Raw genomic sequence first — 17,755 nt, forward strand, 5'->3', positions numbered from 1 at the left:
TACCCCGCCCATCATGTCCGATCGAGTGTATATGGTAATTTATAGGGACGCCCAATTGTAAATCTTTATATTAACATTAACAAACTTTCATTTAGTTAAACAAATATAAAGCCCATTAATAGCCCATAGTCTAATTTCCACAAGTGTCGTTCTTTTGTCCAAACCCCAATTATGGTACAAAGCCCAATTACCCAATTTTAGTAATTAGCCCAACATCATGATTACTTCGTTTTAAATAAGCATAATAATAACTTAGCTACGAGACATTAATGTAAAAAGGTTGAACATAACTTACAATGATTAAAAATAGCGTAGCGTTACACGGACAGAATTTCGACTTACACCCTTACAACATTCGCTAACATACCCTTATTATTAGAATTATAATTAAAATTAAAATATAAATTATAAATATAAATATATTTACGTATGAAGAGGAAGAAAAAAGATGTGTTTCAAACTCGGCAGAAAACTGGCTTTATATAGGACCTGACCAGCAATCTCACTCCATGCGACTCGCATGGATTTGTGCTTCTGGCCATGCGAGTCGCATGGCCACCCTGGATCCAGCCAAATTGCTTTGTTTTCTTCTTGCCGACGTAATATAATAATAATAATATATATAATATATAATTATATATAATTATATATATATTATATTATATTCTTGTGCATAGTAGACTAGATATTTTTGGTCCGTTGCGTCGGGCGTTTCTTCTTGACTTAGGTCCCGGTTCCGGATTTTCGGACGTCCTCGCGTATTATTTTAAATCGCGTACTTTGCGTCTTGTAACTTGTACTCTTGTCATTTTGAGACGTTCCTCATCAATATTTTGAACCTTTTTAATTGTATCTTGTACTTTTTAGCTCTTTGGACCTTTTTGTCTTCAATTTGTCGAATCTGCTTTTTATCTTCTCTTTTTAAAATTTAAACGAATATCGCTTGTAAATCGAACAATACCAACTAAAATCTTGTCTTTCTTGAGGAATAATGCTATGAAATATATGTTCGTTTTTAGCATTATCAAATATTCCCACACTTGAGCGTTGCTTGTCCTCAAGCAATATTGTCTTGAAATACTAGAATCACTTCTTTATTCTTCATACTTTGTACATCAGTGATTTCTATACGGCGGTATAAACAATGGTAGTAACGATATGGTTTACAGTCCCACATGACTATAAAAATTTAGATCCATTAAGGAAATTGGATCTTTATGAAAACATTTGATCTTTCAAAATCTAGTTTTTACCCTAGATAAGTTTTCCGGAATAACCCTTTACCGGTGTTTGCAAAATATTTTTGTGGGTTTGGTGGGTTTCAGATTTGAAAATTTTAGCTCAAAACTTGCGGTTTTGTGTCACCCACTTGCTAACCGTGTATTTGGAAAGCAACACGTCCAGTTTACTTGTTCCGTATATTACCTTTCGGCAAACTACCGTCCGGTTGTAAAGGAAAGCGTTGAACAAGCAACTGTTAAGGCAATGTCCCGTGACATGCTTTTGATTATGGTCTATAACGTGTCGGACGCAATTACTATCCTTGGTAGGAGCAATAGTAAAGCTCACCCTTATAATTTTTCGGTCTGGCACAAGGTCCTGTCTCCGACCATGTTATGCAACCACCGTTCTTACGGTTGACACCCGATTTAGTTCAGGTGACCTAATGAATTCCAGGTGAATTCCTAGGATTTTACGTTCAATGGTAATGAACGCATTGAAAATAGGGTTTTCAGAAAACAAATCGGTTTGTAATTTTTTTGATCAAAATATTTTCTCGTTTAAGCTCGAGTTTAGATATCATCGAATTCCATGAGTTTGTAATTCTCAATCTTTAAGGTCAATCTCTAGGATTGAGTAATATCAGTCTTAAAAGCTGATTTTTAATCTTTAAGGAGATTATCCTTTCTGGGGATCTGATTCATTAGTCTTATCCAGCTAATTTGCACGGTGCCTCCCCATTGTACGAGATAAATCCTTCTCATGGTTAGGATAAATCTGACCACTTGGCGACCCTGTTTAATGCTGAGGTCCGTGGATTTCCAGCTGATTTTAGTGATGACTTTTCTAGATTTTTCGTCAACCTACAGCTGGTCTGAACGACAACTTCATGACCTAAATCAAGAAGCGCGTGTCTTTTTCGGAAGACTTTACTTCCTTTTAATGATGGAATTGATTCATCGTGTAGATCCATCTCTTCTTTTCTTTCATTGGGTAAAACAGTTTAGTTTAGTCCAAAGCAAACGTATTTTCAGTTATTTGTTACAAATATATGTGGCATATGTTTAAAATAACTTGGTAAATTTTCCCACACTTGGCTTTTTATTTTTCTTTTTATCGTCCTCTATTCCATTTTAAATGAATTTTAACATTTTAGTTTGTTTCTCAATTTATGTCCTTTCCGAGGTAACAATAATTTCGGTGTTAAAACCTAGTTTTATCGTTCATAAATATGTATAAACATGATTTTGAATTCATTTAATTGAAAATTTTGAAAAATTTTACTAGAATTGGGTAGTCAGTATATAAGACTAGGGCTGTTCTTTTTTATCAGAGAGCACTAGATTCTAATACAACTACTGCTTTACTAGTATTTTTAATGGTAACCAAGTGTATAAAGTAAAAATTTTAAAATCCGAAAGAATTTAACCCCTTCCCACACTTAAGATCTTGCAATGCCCTCATTTGCAAAAAATCAGTAACAATTTAAATTATTGAGGGTGATTTGTGTGAAAATGATTAAATTTTTACCAAAGTTTCCAAATATATTGGCGTTTGTTTGCTGAATGATAAATGGTGCATATCATTTGTTCATTCCGTCTTGTTGTTATTTCACATACATTTTGCATCATTGTCGTCAAAATTACTTGCTTTTGCTGAACTTAATGCCGGTCTTTGAAAACGCGTTGTTTTACCCTGTTTTGTGCATAAAAGAGAATACATACAATACAAATATAATCATACATGCAATTTGAAATGGAACTTTGGCATCCCACTTTCAAACTATAAGAAAAATATTAGTACACAATAATAATAAGAATATCAAACATTACATAAACGTAATAAAATGTTAAGTGTTTAAAATAAAAATAAAAATTACCAACTTATCTCTACTGATCAGGAGGTGGGTTAGGAGGAAAATTAGGATATGGATCCCAATTCATGTTCGCGTCCGGGTTCCATGGCTGATTATAGGTGAACTGGTATGCTGCGTCATAATCATATGAATCATAGGGTGGTCTCATTTCTGGCTGATGTGCGGGATAGTATGCGGGTCGGGTCGGATAATACATCTCGCCAGGCTGCAACTGGCTTATAATTTGGCGCTGATGATAATCCCATCGGCCATGCTCTCGTTGCCGGGAATGCTCGTAGTCATTCCGGCGTTGCCATGCCTCGTACTGCATATGCCTATCATAGTTCGTCATGTATTCATCCTCCATACGAACGCCTAAATCAAGAGCAGTCTCCCGAACAACTCCTATAATGTTGTTCGCCTCCTCCATCTCGTCATCCGAACCTCTCTCTACCTGTCGCTGAGGTCCCTCGTATCGATATACCCGACCACGTCTCATCAATAATACCCTTGCACCGTGATAAAGGTTTGAACTTATAGTTTCACCTCCGTCCTCTATTTCGTTCATTGGACCCCCTTGGTGCTTATCTACACCTAAATACTCTCCAATGAGAGTAATGAAAATACCACCACCTATAATACTCCCCGATTTCATCCCCGAAACTACATTAGCGAGATAATAACCAACACAATAGGGAATGTTAACGAAACTCCTCGGGTCTCTAATACACTTGAGGTAGAACAAATCGTTTACGGTCAATTTCTCCTTATTCCTACCCCTTTGTGTAATTGTGTTTGCTAAGAATCTATGAATCACCCGGAGTTCAGCTCTGTCTATATCTAAGTATGTATGATTTCCACTGGCGTGAAATTCATTAAAATGGGACATACGCCTCCAGATGGCGTTAATATCAAATTCCCTATCTACCCTTTCTCCTTGGGCAATTAGGCTATTACAGTCGGGGCTCAAAAGTTCAGCAAGGGTGTAAATCTGTAAGGCCCTAGCTAAATCTATCATGGACATTCTGTACATGCGTCCACCTAACAGAAATCTAATAAAGCTTCTATCATCTATCCTCCTAACATCACTGTTTAACTTAATAGTACTAAGTAATTCTATACACCATTCCCTATATATGGTTCTACGAATGGAAAATAGACGCATCCAATCGTTAAACTGAGAATTACCATACCTTTGCACCAATAATTCCCGAATCGGTTCGGCAAGGTTAACTGTTTCCAAAGGTACCCAGTCAATTGCCCTTGGCATTTCAACAACCTTAAAGTAGAGAATGTGCATGTTCTTTTGATAATCTGGATACTCTATCCAACATCGATCAAATCTCAGATTTGGGTGTAACTGATCTTCATTAATGTCTAAGCTCAGAATCCTTTGATGTGGAGCGAATTGACGAAACTGATTCATGAATAATTGATCTTGATCGTGATATGGAATATGTTGCTCCTCCTGTTCTTCTTCTTCTTGTTGCATATGTTGTTCTTGTTCATGAAACATTTCCGGTTCGGGCTCTGGTTGCCTGGACGATGATGCTCCTGAACCTCCAGTATCGGCTCTCTGTAAAACACATTAAACACAAAAATTGTGCATCCAAATATGCATTAGTGTTAGCAAAATAATAACTTGAAACAATTATGATGACATGTTCAATTCATAACACATTTTATACACATTTTCTTAACAATAACAATTCTACACTTTTACATACGAAAATGTGTACAATGTTTTATCACATTTAAATTCTTAAACATGTCAACAATAATCATTATAGCAATTAAACACTTGTTACATGGCATTCAAATCAAACTAGTGCTCATTTTCATATTTTTGTCAAGTCTACACTTTGTCAAATAAGCATATACGAAAAATGTACATCAAGTTCATAAGCATTTATCTTAAATATCATGCCAAAATAATCACTACTAGCAATGAAACAAGTTTCAAATGGCCTTTATATCAAATTATCCAAGTTCATGAATTTTTAGACTTAAAAAGTCTACTTTAATTCTCAAAAACATGTTTAGGCTCAAAGTTTGGATCAATTAACTACCTAAACATGTTACACTACTTAATTTAGCAACAATTCATGACAAAAATCGGCCATAACCTGTTTATATCAAAAAGCCCCAAATTGCTCAAGAACACAAACCCTAGATTCTTAAAAATTTGAAGTTTTTAGCTTCAATTCCTGTTAAATAGCTTCTATTTAGGATATACATGCATAATATAACAACAATTTAGCTCTAATTACACCTAAATTTAACAAAATCAAAATATAAATTTTCTAGCTCAAGAACAAAAAAATTCGAATTTAAAGAGATTAGGGGTGAAATCTTTACCTTTCTCCTGAAGGGGTTGAGACTACTGAATCTAGGCATGATTATTGTGAAGTTTTGCAAGAATTTTGATGAAAAATGATGAATTTTTGAGAGGGTTTTGGAGATGGTTCGTGTATATGTGTGTGTGTTGTGAAAAAGAGCAGCTCGGCTGGAAATTTTGATCCTGTCCAGTTTTTTATGGCCATGCGACTCGCATGGATTATGCCTTTCCCCCATGCGAGTCGCATGGGGGTATTTTCCAGGTTTTGTTTTTTTTTTTTTTTTTTTTTTTTTTTATATAAAAACCTTATACTTTTAAAACATAAAATTTAATAAAATTTAAAAATTTTGTTTCTTTTTAAGACGAGGTCGTTTCGGGATGATGCCCTAGTCCGTCCCTCGACAAAATTTTAAAATTTTGTCATTTTCAAGCGATTGTTTTAAAAGCTAAGATTTTTGGGTTTTTTTAATTTTTTTGGCATACTTTAAATCAATAAGATTAAAAATAATGATAATAAAAGTTCTCGTCCCTCCCTCGGGTAAAGCAATTTCGGTTCAAAGACCTAGTCTTCAACTTACGACGAATTTTAAAAATCATATTTTTAACTTAATGAGATAAAGTAAATTTTTGTTTTTAAATTCACACAACTTAAATATAAAATTCAAAATTAAAAATTAAAAATTCACACCAAACTTAAAATTTGAAATGCATAAAATTAAAATTTCATATTTTAAAAATTAAAAATTCACACCAAACTTAATTTAAAAATTTATAAATCATATCAAACTTATATTAATTTTTTCAAATATTTACAATTTTAAATATATTGTTTTTATAAAGTTTACAATATTAATTTAAGGTTTAAATATTAATTTTAAAAACATGGTAAAAATAAAATTGAAAATCTTTTTGTCTTTTTATCCCACTTTAATCAATCAAATATTATCAAAAATATGCGCCCCTCTTTTCGGTAAAGTAATTTCGGTTCCAAGACCTAATTTAACTCATGACGAATTTTTGAAATATTTTGGGTTGATTGATTAAAGATATTTATACCTTAAGAATAAACGTTAAATTTCGCAGTGATGTAATAAATTTTTGAACGATATCAATAATTTCGGTCGCCAAACCTAATTTTATTTAATACCAATTTAATACTTTTTAGCGAACAAATTAGCGTTTATTATCAAAAGGTTAAAAATAAAAATAAAAATAAAAACTGTACAGACATACCTGTGAAATAGATTTCTTAGTTATATGATCTATTATATTCATAAGATAGTCGGTTTAATTGGTTTTCCATGGCTGCATAAGCGTAACCTCGAGCATTCATTGTCTTTTCTTCTAAACATATGAACGGTCCGTCTCTGCATAAAGTAACAAATTCGGTATTTGAATAGGTTTGATTATTTGAACATTTACCTCCATGTGACCATTTTCCGCATTTGTGACATCGTTCTAGGTGTCGTGCTCTTCTTTTCGCTGCGGATTTTGATTTTCCTTTACCAAATTGTAACTTATTATCTTCGCATCTGGATCCTTTTCTAACTCCGTCCATTCTTTCTCTGATTACTGATACTAATTCACTCGGTAGTATATCATTATTTCTTTTAGTGATCAAAGCGTGTAGCATTAGACCATGGTTTAGTTCACAGGCAGTCTTCATTTCGTAAAAACCTAAAAAAAATAAAAATTCAGAATGGGGGGAGAAGACTAGTTCTTTAGGGTCTGCTAGGGAAAGACCATACGTGTTCCATTTTCGAGAACTACACGAAAACAGACAATCTAACTCTAACAGAAATATATATTATCCTTTAAAGACTTGATTCTCCCCACACTTAGTTAGCTGTGGTGTCGAAATTGTGATTAACTTCGTTGTCGACTTCCATCGGACCATGTATGTAATGTTTAACTCTGTGACCATTAACTTTAAATTCAATCCCATTTGAATTTATCAATTCTATCGTTCCGTATGGGAAAACTCTTTTGACTATAAATGGTCCAGACCATCTTGATTTCAATTTTCCAGGAAATAGCTTGAATCGTGAATTGAAAAGAAGAACTCTGTCTCCTTCTTTGAATTCTTTTGAACTTCTGATTCTTTTATCATGCCATTTCTTCGTTCTTTCTTTATAGATTAACGAATTTTCGTATGCTTCATGTCTTAATTCTTCTAATTCGTTTAGTTGACTTAATCGTAGACGTCCGGCTTCATGTAAATCAAGATTACATGTTTTCAAAGCCCAAAATGCTTTGTGTTCAATTTCTACTGGAAGATGACATGCTTTTCCATAAACAAGTCTAAAAGGTGTGGTTCTAATTGGAGTTTTGTAGGCTGTTCTAAAAGCCCAGAGTGCATCCTCCAATTTAATGGACCATTCCTTCGGATTTGATCCTACGGTTTTCTCTAGAATACGTTTTAAAGCTCGGTTGGTATTTTCAACTTGTCCACTTGTTTGTGGATGATATGCGGTGGAGATTTTATGAGTTACTCCATATCTTTTAAGAACTTTCTCAAGTTGATTATTACAGAAATGAGTACCCCGATCACTTATTAAAGCTTTCGGTGTTCCAAACCTTGCAAAAAGACGTTTTAAAAAGTTGACTACAACTCGTGCATCGTTAGTTGGGAGAGCTTGTGCTTCCGCCCATTTAGATACATAATCAATGGCTACGAGTATATATAGATTATTATGAGATTTTGGAAATGGACCCATAAAGTCAATACCCCAAATGTCAAATACTTCACATACTTGGATGACATTTTGTGGCATTTCATCACGTTGACTTATTTTTCCGGACCTTTGACATGCATCACAGGATTTGCAAAGAAGGTGTGCGTCTTTGTAAATTGTAGGCCAATAGAATCCAGCTTCATAAACTTTTCTTGCTGTTAGTTGAGGCCCATAATGCCCTCCTGTTGGTCCTGTGTGACAATGGTTTAAAATTTTACTAGCTTCATCTCCAAATACGCATCGGCGTATTATTCCATCGGGACAACTTTTAAACAGATGTGGATCTTCCCAGAAATAGTGTTTTATATCACTGAAGAATTTCTTTCGTCTTTGGTACGATAATCCTTTTTCAAGGAATCCACAAACTAAGTAGTTTGCATAGTCTGCAAACCATGGGATTTCTTTATAATCTATCTTCAATAGATATTCATCAGGAAAGTTGTCTTTTATGGCCGATTCATTCAGAACTTCTAATTCGGGATTTTCAAGACGAGAAAGATGATCAGCGGCGAGATTTTCTGCTCCTCTTTTATCTCGGATTTCAATATCAAACTCTTGTAAGAGTAAGATCCAACGGATTAATCTTGGTTTAGCATCTTGTTTTGAAAATAGGTATCTAAGAGCAGAATGGTCGGTATAGACCACCGTTTTTGCTAGAACGAGATATGATCGAAATTTGTCAAAAGCAAAGACAATAGCAAGGAGTTCTTTTTCAGTAGTTGTATAGTTCGTTTGTGCTCCTTGTAACGTCTTACTAGCATAATATATAGGTTGAAATCGTTTTTCAATCCTTTGTCCTAAAACGGCTCCCATTGCAAAATCACTTGCATCGCACATTAGTTCAAATGGTAGATTCCAATTTGGTGTTATCATGATCGGTGCATTAGTGAGTTTTTCTTTAAGAATATTAAAAGATTTGATACACTCATCTGAAAAGATGAATGGCGCATCCTTTTCTAGGAGTTTATTCATAGGAGTGGCAATTTTAGAAAAATCTTTTATAAAACGTCGGTAAAAACCGGCATGCCCTAGAAAACTCCTAACTCCTCTAACATTGGTGGGATGTGGAAGTTTAGCAATTACATCTACTTTAGCTCTATCCACTTCAATTCCTTCTTTTGAAATTTTATGCCCAAGAACGATGCCTTCTTTAACCATGAAATGGCATTTCTCCCAATTAAGTACTAGATTTGATTTTTCGCATCTAATTAGCATTCGTTCCAGATTAACTAGACATGATTTAAATGTATCACCGAAGACTGAAAAGTCATCCATGAATACTTCCATGCATTCTTCTATCATGTCATGAAAAATCGCCATCATACACCTTTGAAAGGTTGCAGGGGCGTTACAAAGTCCAAATGGCATGCGTTTGTAAGCAAAAGTACCATAAGGGCACGTGAATGTGGTTTTCTCTTGATCTTCGGGTGCTATTGGAATTTGAAAATATCCGGAAAATCCATCTAGAAAACAATAGTAACTATTTCCGGCTAATCTTTCCAACATTTGATCTATGAAAGGTAAGGGAAAGTGATCTTTTCTGGTGGCGTCATTTAATTTTCTATAATCAATACATACACGCCATCCTGTTACAGTCCTAGTAGGAATAAGCTCATTTTTCTCATTTGTAATGACAGTCATGCCACCCTTCTTCGGCACGCATTGAACTGGGCTTACCCATGGACTATCAGAAATTGGATATATCAAACCTGCATCTAGCAGTTTAATAATCTCTTTCTTAACTACATCTTGCATATTAGGATTTAGTCTTCGTTGGCGTTGCACATACGTTTTATGACCTTCTTCCATAAGGATTTTATGTGTGCAATACGAAGGACTTATTCCTTTAATATCATGAATCTTCCATGCAATGGCTGGTTTATGAGCTTTCAACACTGAAATGAGTTGTGATTTCTCATTTTCAGTAAGAGAAGACGATATTATTACAGGTAATTCAGATTCACCATGTAAGTAAGCGTATTCCAAATGGTTTGGAAGTGGCTTTAATTCTAATTTCGGAGGTTCTTCTATCGATGATTTATATCGATATCTGTCTTCTTCTTTTAGCATTTGAATTTCTTCTGTTGTTGGTTCATATCCATTAGCTATAAGTGTAGCTAACATTTCAGCTTCATCAATTGGTTCATTTCCTTCTCCTAAAGAACATTCTCCTGTTCCTTGTAATTCTGGAAATTCTTCTAATAATTCTGCATGTGCATCTATAGTTTGAATATAATAACATGTATCATCTGCAGATTGTGGTTGTTGCATTGCTCTATCAACTGAAAAGGTAACACTCTCATCCTCTATACTTAGGGTCAGTTTCTTACCGAACACGTCTATCATTGCTTTAGCCGTGTTTAAGAATGGTCTTCCTAATATGAGAGGAACTTGAGAATCTTCTTCCATGTCCAAAACAACAAAATCTACTGGAAATACTAAAGTACCAACTTTAACTAGCATGTTCTCCATTATCCCTCTAGGATATTTTATTGATCTATCGGCTAGTTGTATGCTTATTCTGGTTGGTTTCAATTCTCCAAGGTCTAGTTTAGCGTATAGTGAATACGGCATTAGATTTATACTAGCACCTAAGTCTGCCAATGCTTCTATTGAACTAAGACTACCCAGAAAACATGGAATTGTGAAACTTCCTGGATCAGATAGTTTTTCTGGTATCTTATTCAACAGCACTGCTGAACAATTGGCATTCATAGTAACAGCCGAGAGTTCTTCCATTTTCTTTCTATTCGTGATTAGATCTTTCAAGAATTTAGCATATCTTGGCATTCCTGAAATCACATCAATGAAAGGAAGATTTACATTTATCTGTTTAAACATATCCAAGAATTTGGATTGCTCGGCTTCAAGTTTTTCTTTCTTCATTTTACTAGGATAAGGAAGAGGTGGTTGGTATGGTTTAACATAAGGTTTATCCTTAACTGTGTTATCTTCATTAACCTTTTCAACTACCGGTTCTTTTTCCTTATCTTGATCAGGTTGTGGTTCTTGTGGAGTAGGAATAGTTTCATCAGAAGTTACAGGTATTTCAGGTGGTTTAAGTGTTGTACCACTTCTTGTGGTAATAGCTTTAGCTGTTTCATTCCGGGGGTTAGCATTTGTATCACTAGGTAAACTTCCCGGTTTTCTTTCACCTATTAACCTTGCTAGGTTACTTACTTCTTGTTCCAGATTTTGAATAGAAGCTTGTTGATTTCTAAATGCTTGAGCATTTTGTTCATTGGTTTGTTTTTGAGATGTGAAAAACTGCGTTTGAGTTTCAACTAGCTTCGTCATCATATCTTCTAAATTCGGCTTTTTATCATCGGTTTGTTGTGGTGGTTTGTTTTGAAAATTCGGTCTTTGCTGATTGTAAGTATTATTGGATACTTGTTGATTGCTAGGACCTTGTTGGTTGTTGTATGGAATATTTCGGTTATAATTCTGGTTTTGATTGTAAATCGGTCTTGGCGGTTGATAATTATTCTGATAATTATTTCCAGGCCTTTGGTTTATGTATGAAATATTCTCTCTTTGTTCCATTGTTAATTCAATACTGAGACAATCTTTTGTCAAATGTGGTCCTCCACACTGCTCACAACTAATTCGTATTGCATGAATATCTTTAGTCATCTTTTCCATTCGTCTCTCGAAAGCATCTATCTTTGCGGAAATGGAATCTAAGTCATGGCTAGAATCGGCTCTAGCTGCTTTAGATGATCTAATGATGTCTTTTTCTTGGTGCCACTCATGTGAGTGGGAAGCAGTGTTATCAATAATTTTGTAAGCATCAGTTTCGGTTTTCTTCATAATAGAACCACCAGCTGCTATATCTATGTCTTTTCTTGTAGTGATGTCGCATCCTCGGTAGAATATTTGTACTATTTGACAGGTGTCTAAACCATGTTGCGGACATCCTCTTAACAACTTTCCATATCTTGTCCACGCCTCATATAGAGTTTCATTTGGCTTCTGTGTGAACGTAACAATTTCTGCTTGAAGTCTTACGGCTTTAGATGCAGGAAAAAATTGTTTAAGAAATTTGTCAACTAAAACATCCCATGTATCGATCGCCCCTTCAGGTAACGATTCCAACCAATCTTTGGCTTCTCCCTTTAAAGTCCAGGGAAATAACATGAGATATATCTGTTCATCCTCCACTTCTCGTATTTTAAATAGTGTGCAGATCCTATTAAAGGTACGTAGATGTTCATTTGGATCTTCCTTCGGCGCACCACTAAATTGGCATTGATTAGTCACCATGTGTAGAATTTGTCCTTTGATTTCATAATCTGGCGCATTAATGTCTGGATGAGTAATTGCGTGACCTTGGCCAGTGCGTTTAGCTCTCATTCGGTCTTCCATACTTAAAGGTTCCAGATTCTCCATAATTGAATTTGTTGAATCGGAATCACTAGATGATTCTGTTTTAATAGTTCGTTCCTCAACAATCTCTGTTTGAATGATTGGTGGTTCCGGAGGAAAGTTTAGTGGTTCAGGATCTATGAACCGTTCCTGAATATTTTCTGGATTCTCAATTGTGAGGTTGGGTTCAAAAAATGGATTATCGGAAATTTGAACTGAAGTACTTGGTCGACTGGATGACGATTCTAAAGAAAAATCAACGGCGGTTATATTTGTTAAACGATGTCTTGATCTAGTTACAGGTGGTGAACGTACAAAAGGTGATGAACGTCTTGCTCGGTGCATTCACAGAATATCCTATTAGTTTTTAAAAAGGAAAGAAAAATTATAATAAGTTATCCAATCAATAGACTTTTCTGATTTTGCCCACGTTTCGAATAGCCAAAAGATGCAGCAGAGGGGCAGGATTCGTTTGGTCTCAATATAATTGAGGACTGTTTGGCTCCAATAACCCGGTCCACGTACAAATCCAACTATTACTACGAACCAGAAAATTTTGATGTCTATCAATTTAACCACTTAAAATAAATTTTCGTAATTTTTAGAAATTTAGATAAGAAGTAGAATAAAAATATATGTCCTAAAAACTAGAATGGCGAGAAATAAGAAAGACAAAGAGTTTGTCGATAAAGGTTGAAAAAGAAAAAATGGTTGAAAAATAAAAGACGACGGAAAAATAAAAGAAACTTATAAAAACTTAAAAATACTTAACTAACCTAACCTTATTACTACAACTAACTTAAAATTATAATCGCAAATTGAAATTACTAATTGGAATGATAATTGGTACATAGTAAAAGGTCTAAAAATATTAAAGCTTACAAGGAAAAACTAAATCCCAAATGGAAATAACTTAAAAAGAAACTAAAACTTAAAAAGGCGTCGCAAAATTCTAAAGCACCTAAATCTTAGTCTTAAAGAAAAAGCACTTAAGGAATTCTACGGCAAAGTCTAAAAATATAGGAGTAAAAATAACTATAGCAAAAACTAAGTTTAAAATTAAATATGAGCTAAAAATACAAATATTACGCTACAACGATTAAAAAGGGACAAAATATTAAAAGAAATAAAAAGTGATAAAAAAAATACAATTTTTATTAAAATATTATTTTTATATTGATTATATTAAAGTATTAAGTGTTAAATATAATAAAACTAATTAAAAGTAATTAATTAAACTAAAAACTTAATTAATAATAATAAAATCAAATTAGGGTTTAATAATAATAATATATTATACTCCGTAATAAATGCGTTATTAGGGTTTGTTTGTGACCCTGTCAGACCCCTCATGCGAGTCGCATGATTTTAGAGGGTGGGTCATGCGAGTCGCATGACTGAACTGGACCGGTTCAATTGACAGGTTCAATTTGACAGGTCACGTAATATTTAATATTTATTTTCTTTTTTCTGTTTTATATTTAAAATATAAATATATATATATAATTAAAATAAAACTTAATTTTAAAAACTAAAAATAAACTTAAAATACTTTATAATTTTGTAAAAATAAAAGAAAAACTTAAAAAAATATATTTAAAGTACCTTTTTTTTTTTTTTTTTTTTTAAAAAAAATATAAATTTTACAAAAACTAATTATAACTTAAAATTTAAAAATATGGCGTTTCGCTTCGGCGTTCCCCGGCAGCGGCGCCAAAAATACTTGATGTCGAACGAGGTGTATATAAAATAGTTTATATTTTACTAGAAAATACTATTAAATACGATACAATTTTACACAAGATATTTATTTATTTATAGAATGGATATACTTAAACCTTGCTACAACACTTATAGGCAGTGTACCTAATCGTACAGTAGTGTAGTTTTTAGTAAGTCCGGTTCGTTCCACAGGGAAATCTTTGAACAAAGCTCAACGCTATATTAGTTTACTTTTATAAAAATACAAATATATATATAGGTAATATTATTATTATAAAGGGGGGTTTTTACCGTTTAATGACCGGTTTGTCGATTTTAAGACTTTAGTCGCAGTTAAAACCTAATGTAAAATATAAAATAAATACAAGACTTAAATTAAAGCGTAAAGTAAATAACGATAATGAAATTGCGAATAATAAAAGTGCGATAATTAAAAAGTACGATAATTAAAAGTGCGATTAAATAACGATAAATAAAAGTGCGATAATTAGAAGTGCAATTAAATATAAAATAAAGGAAATTAAATATGAAATAAAAGAATTATGCTTATTTAAACTTCCGTAATCATGATGTTTGACGTGTTGATTTTAGTTTTATGCCCTTGGGTTAATTGTCCTTTGTCCTGGATTATTCAATATGTCCGTCTGGTTTTTGTCCATAACAGTCCATCAGTCATAAATATAAATTGCAAGTGTCCTTGACAAATTATTATTATACCCGAAGTTAAATATTCCAACTAATTGGGGATTCGAATTTGTAACAAGGTTTTAATACTTTGTTTAATGAATACACCAGGTTATCGACTGCGTGTAAACCAAGGTTTTACTACTTTGTTAACAATTACACCAATTACCCTTGAATGTAATTTCACCCCTGTTTTAATTATTCTAGTAGCTATTAATCCATTCCCGTGTCCGGTTAAATGAACGATTATTCGTACATATAAATACCCCGCCCATCGTGTCCGATCGAGTGTATATGGTAATTTATAGGGACGCCCAATTGTAAATCTTTATATTAACATTAACAAACTTTCATTTAGTTAAACAAATATAAAGCCCATTAATAGCCCATAGTCTAATTTCCACAAGTGTCGTTCTTTTGTCCAAACCCCAATTATGGTACAAAGCCCAATTACCCAATTTTAGTAATTAGCCCAACATCATGATTACTTCGTTTTAAATAAGCATAATAATAACTTAGCTACGAGACATTAATGTAAAAAGGTTGAACATAACTTACAATGATTAAAAATAGCGTAGCGTTACACGGACAGAATTTCGACTTACACCCTTACAACATTCGCTAACATACCCTTATTATTAGAATTATAATTAAAATTAAAATATAAATTATAAATATAAATATATTTACGTATGAAGAGGAAGAAAAAAGATGTGTTTCAAACTCGGCAGAAAACTGGCTTTATATAGGACCTGACCAGCAATCTCACTCCATGCGACTCGCATGGATTTGTGCTTCTGGCCATGCGAGTCGCATGGCCACCCTGGATCCAGCCAAATTGCTTTGTTTTCTTCTTGCCGACGTAATATAATAATAATAATATATATAATATATAATTATATATAATTATATATATATTATATTATATTCTTGTGCATAGTAGACTAGATATTTTTGGTCCGTTGCGTCGGGCGTTTCTTCTTGACTTAGGTCCCGGTTCCGGATTTTCGGACGTCCTCGCGTATTATTTTAAATCGCGTACTTTGCGTCTTGTAACTTGTACTCTTGTCATTTTGAGACGTTCCTCATCAATATTTTGAACCTTTTTAATTGTATCTTGTACTTTTTAGCTCTTTGGACCTTTTTGTCTTCAATTTGTCGAATCTGCTTTTTATCTTCTCTTTTTAAAATTTAAACGAATATCGCTTGTAAATCGAACAATACCAACTAAAATCTTGTCTTTCTTGAGGAATAATGCTATGAAATATATGTTCGTTTTTAGCATTATCACAATGTAGGCTATATACTCCGAAATATGTCAATGTAGGCTATATACTTTCAAAAAGTGTACTCATGTCAACAAAACCCAATTTTGGTGTTCTTAATGAAAACGTGCCTGTTCTTCATCGAAGTGTGAAATCGTTATTTTGAATCTGAATACTTCACAAAAGCTGTTAGTCGAGGCTATTGGCATAATTTTCAAGTAATTTGAAGCTCCGATCAGATGATGATGTTGATACGACGAAGATGTTAGAAGGTTTCTAAGTTTTGTTGGTATACATTGATACACCTTTTAAGAGTATATAGCCTACATTGGTATTTTTTTGAGTATATAGCCTACATAGGAACAAAAATAAAAATATATAGCCTATTTATGGCTTTAACACTAATTTTAAAGTGGGAAATACTAGAAGATACATTGACAATTTAAGTTTGCCTACAGGTCTCCTTGTCACGAGTTGGTCGAACTTTGCTTCGAAAGGTGAACATTTTATTTGGAGAGTCGTGTTCGAAAGGCTTCCCACTCATCTAAATTTTTCGGTACGCGGGATGGAAATTGAAGACATAAGATGTGTGATGTGCTCGAATCGTATAGAGGCATTAGGACGTGTTTTATTTTCGTGTGATGTCGCACTGGAGCTGAGGAATTTAGTTCGATTATGGGTGGACATTCATACGCCAAGGTTTGATGTTTGGTCTGATTGGGCAACATGGCATCAAGATTGGCATACATCAATGAGTAGGAAGAACCGTTTATACACTATTGTTGTGGCTGCCGTTTGGATGTTATGGAGATATCGGAACGACACTTTATTTGCCACAAAAATGATAAAGAAAAACGAGAATTTTGATTCTACTCGTTTGTATTCTTTCAACCGGATAGTTGGTAGATAAAAAGAAAATGTAAATTAGAACGATTGGTTTTTAAAACCTTTGTAATTTTTGGTGATCTCCCCTTTCTAGTTTCCCATTAGGGTGGTGATAATATAATTTTGACTTTCAAAAAAAGAAGAAACTACAAGTTTCATTTTTATTGAAGGCCACTCCTCCTTCATCGGGCTTCACGTCCCTGTAAAGCCCCATCCTTGCATAAGGCAGAACAAGAAACAACATAATTGGCTTCGTGGTTTTAATCCAAACATAAAAGAATATAACATGATCTTGGGTGACAGTTACTTTGATTGATAGTGAATGCGTACTCAATTTTGAAAGAAAAGTCAAAGGAGTAAGGGTGAAGTGGTTAGTCACGTAAAGGAACCAAACAAGAAAAGAAAAAACGCCATTGAAAGAGACAGCGACAGTGACCATATAAGAGACGGTTCAACCAAATGACAATTAGCTAGACTTGAAAAAAGAAATCCGTTTTTTTAACTACTTAAAATATATATATCATCATTATTTAGGGCATGTTTGGTTGTGATTGATTTTGAGTAGTTATTTACAATGAAAATTCTCATTATCTTAAAATGGCTAATGGTCATTGCATTGTATATTGTATACATACTATATAAGACGTGTAGATCCGGGATGAAAACGACAACACAAACATAATTT

Source organism: Rutidosis leptorrhynchoides, chromosome 4, assembly GCF_046630445.1.
Source record: "Rutidosis leptorrhynchoides isolate AG116_Rl617_1_P2 chromosome 4, CSIRO_AGI_Rlap_v1, whole genome shotgun sequence".
NCBI classification, from domain to species: domain Eukaryota; kingdom Viridiplantae; phylum Streptophyta; class Magnoliopsida; order Asterales; family Asteraceae; genus Rutidosis; species Rutidosis leptorrhynchoides.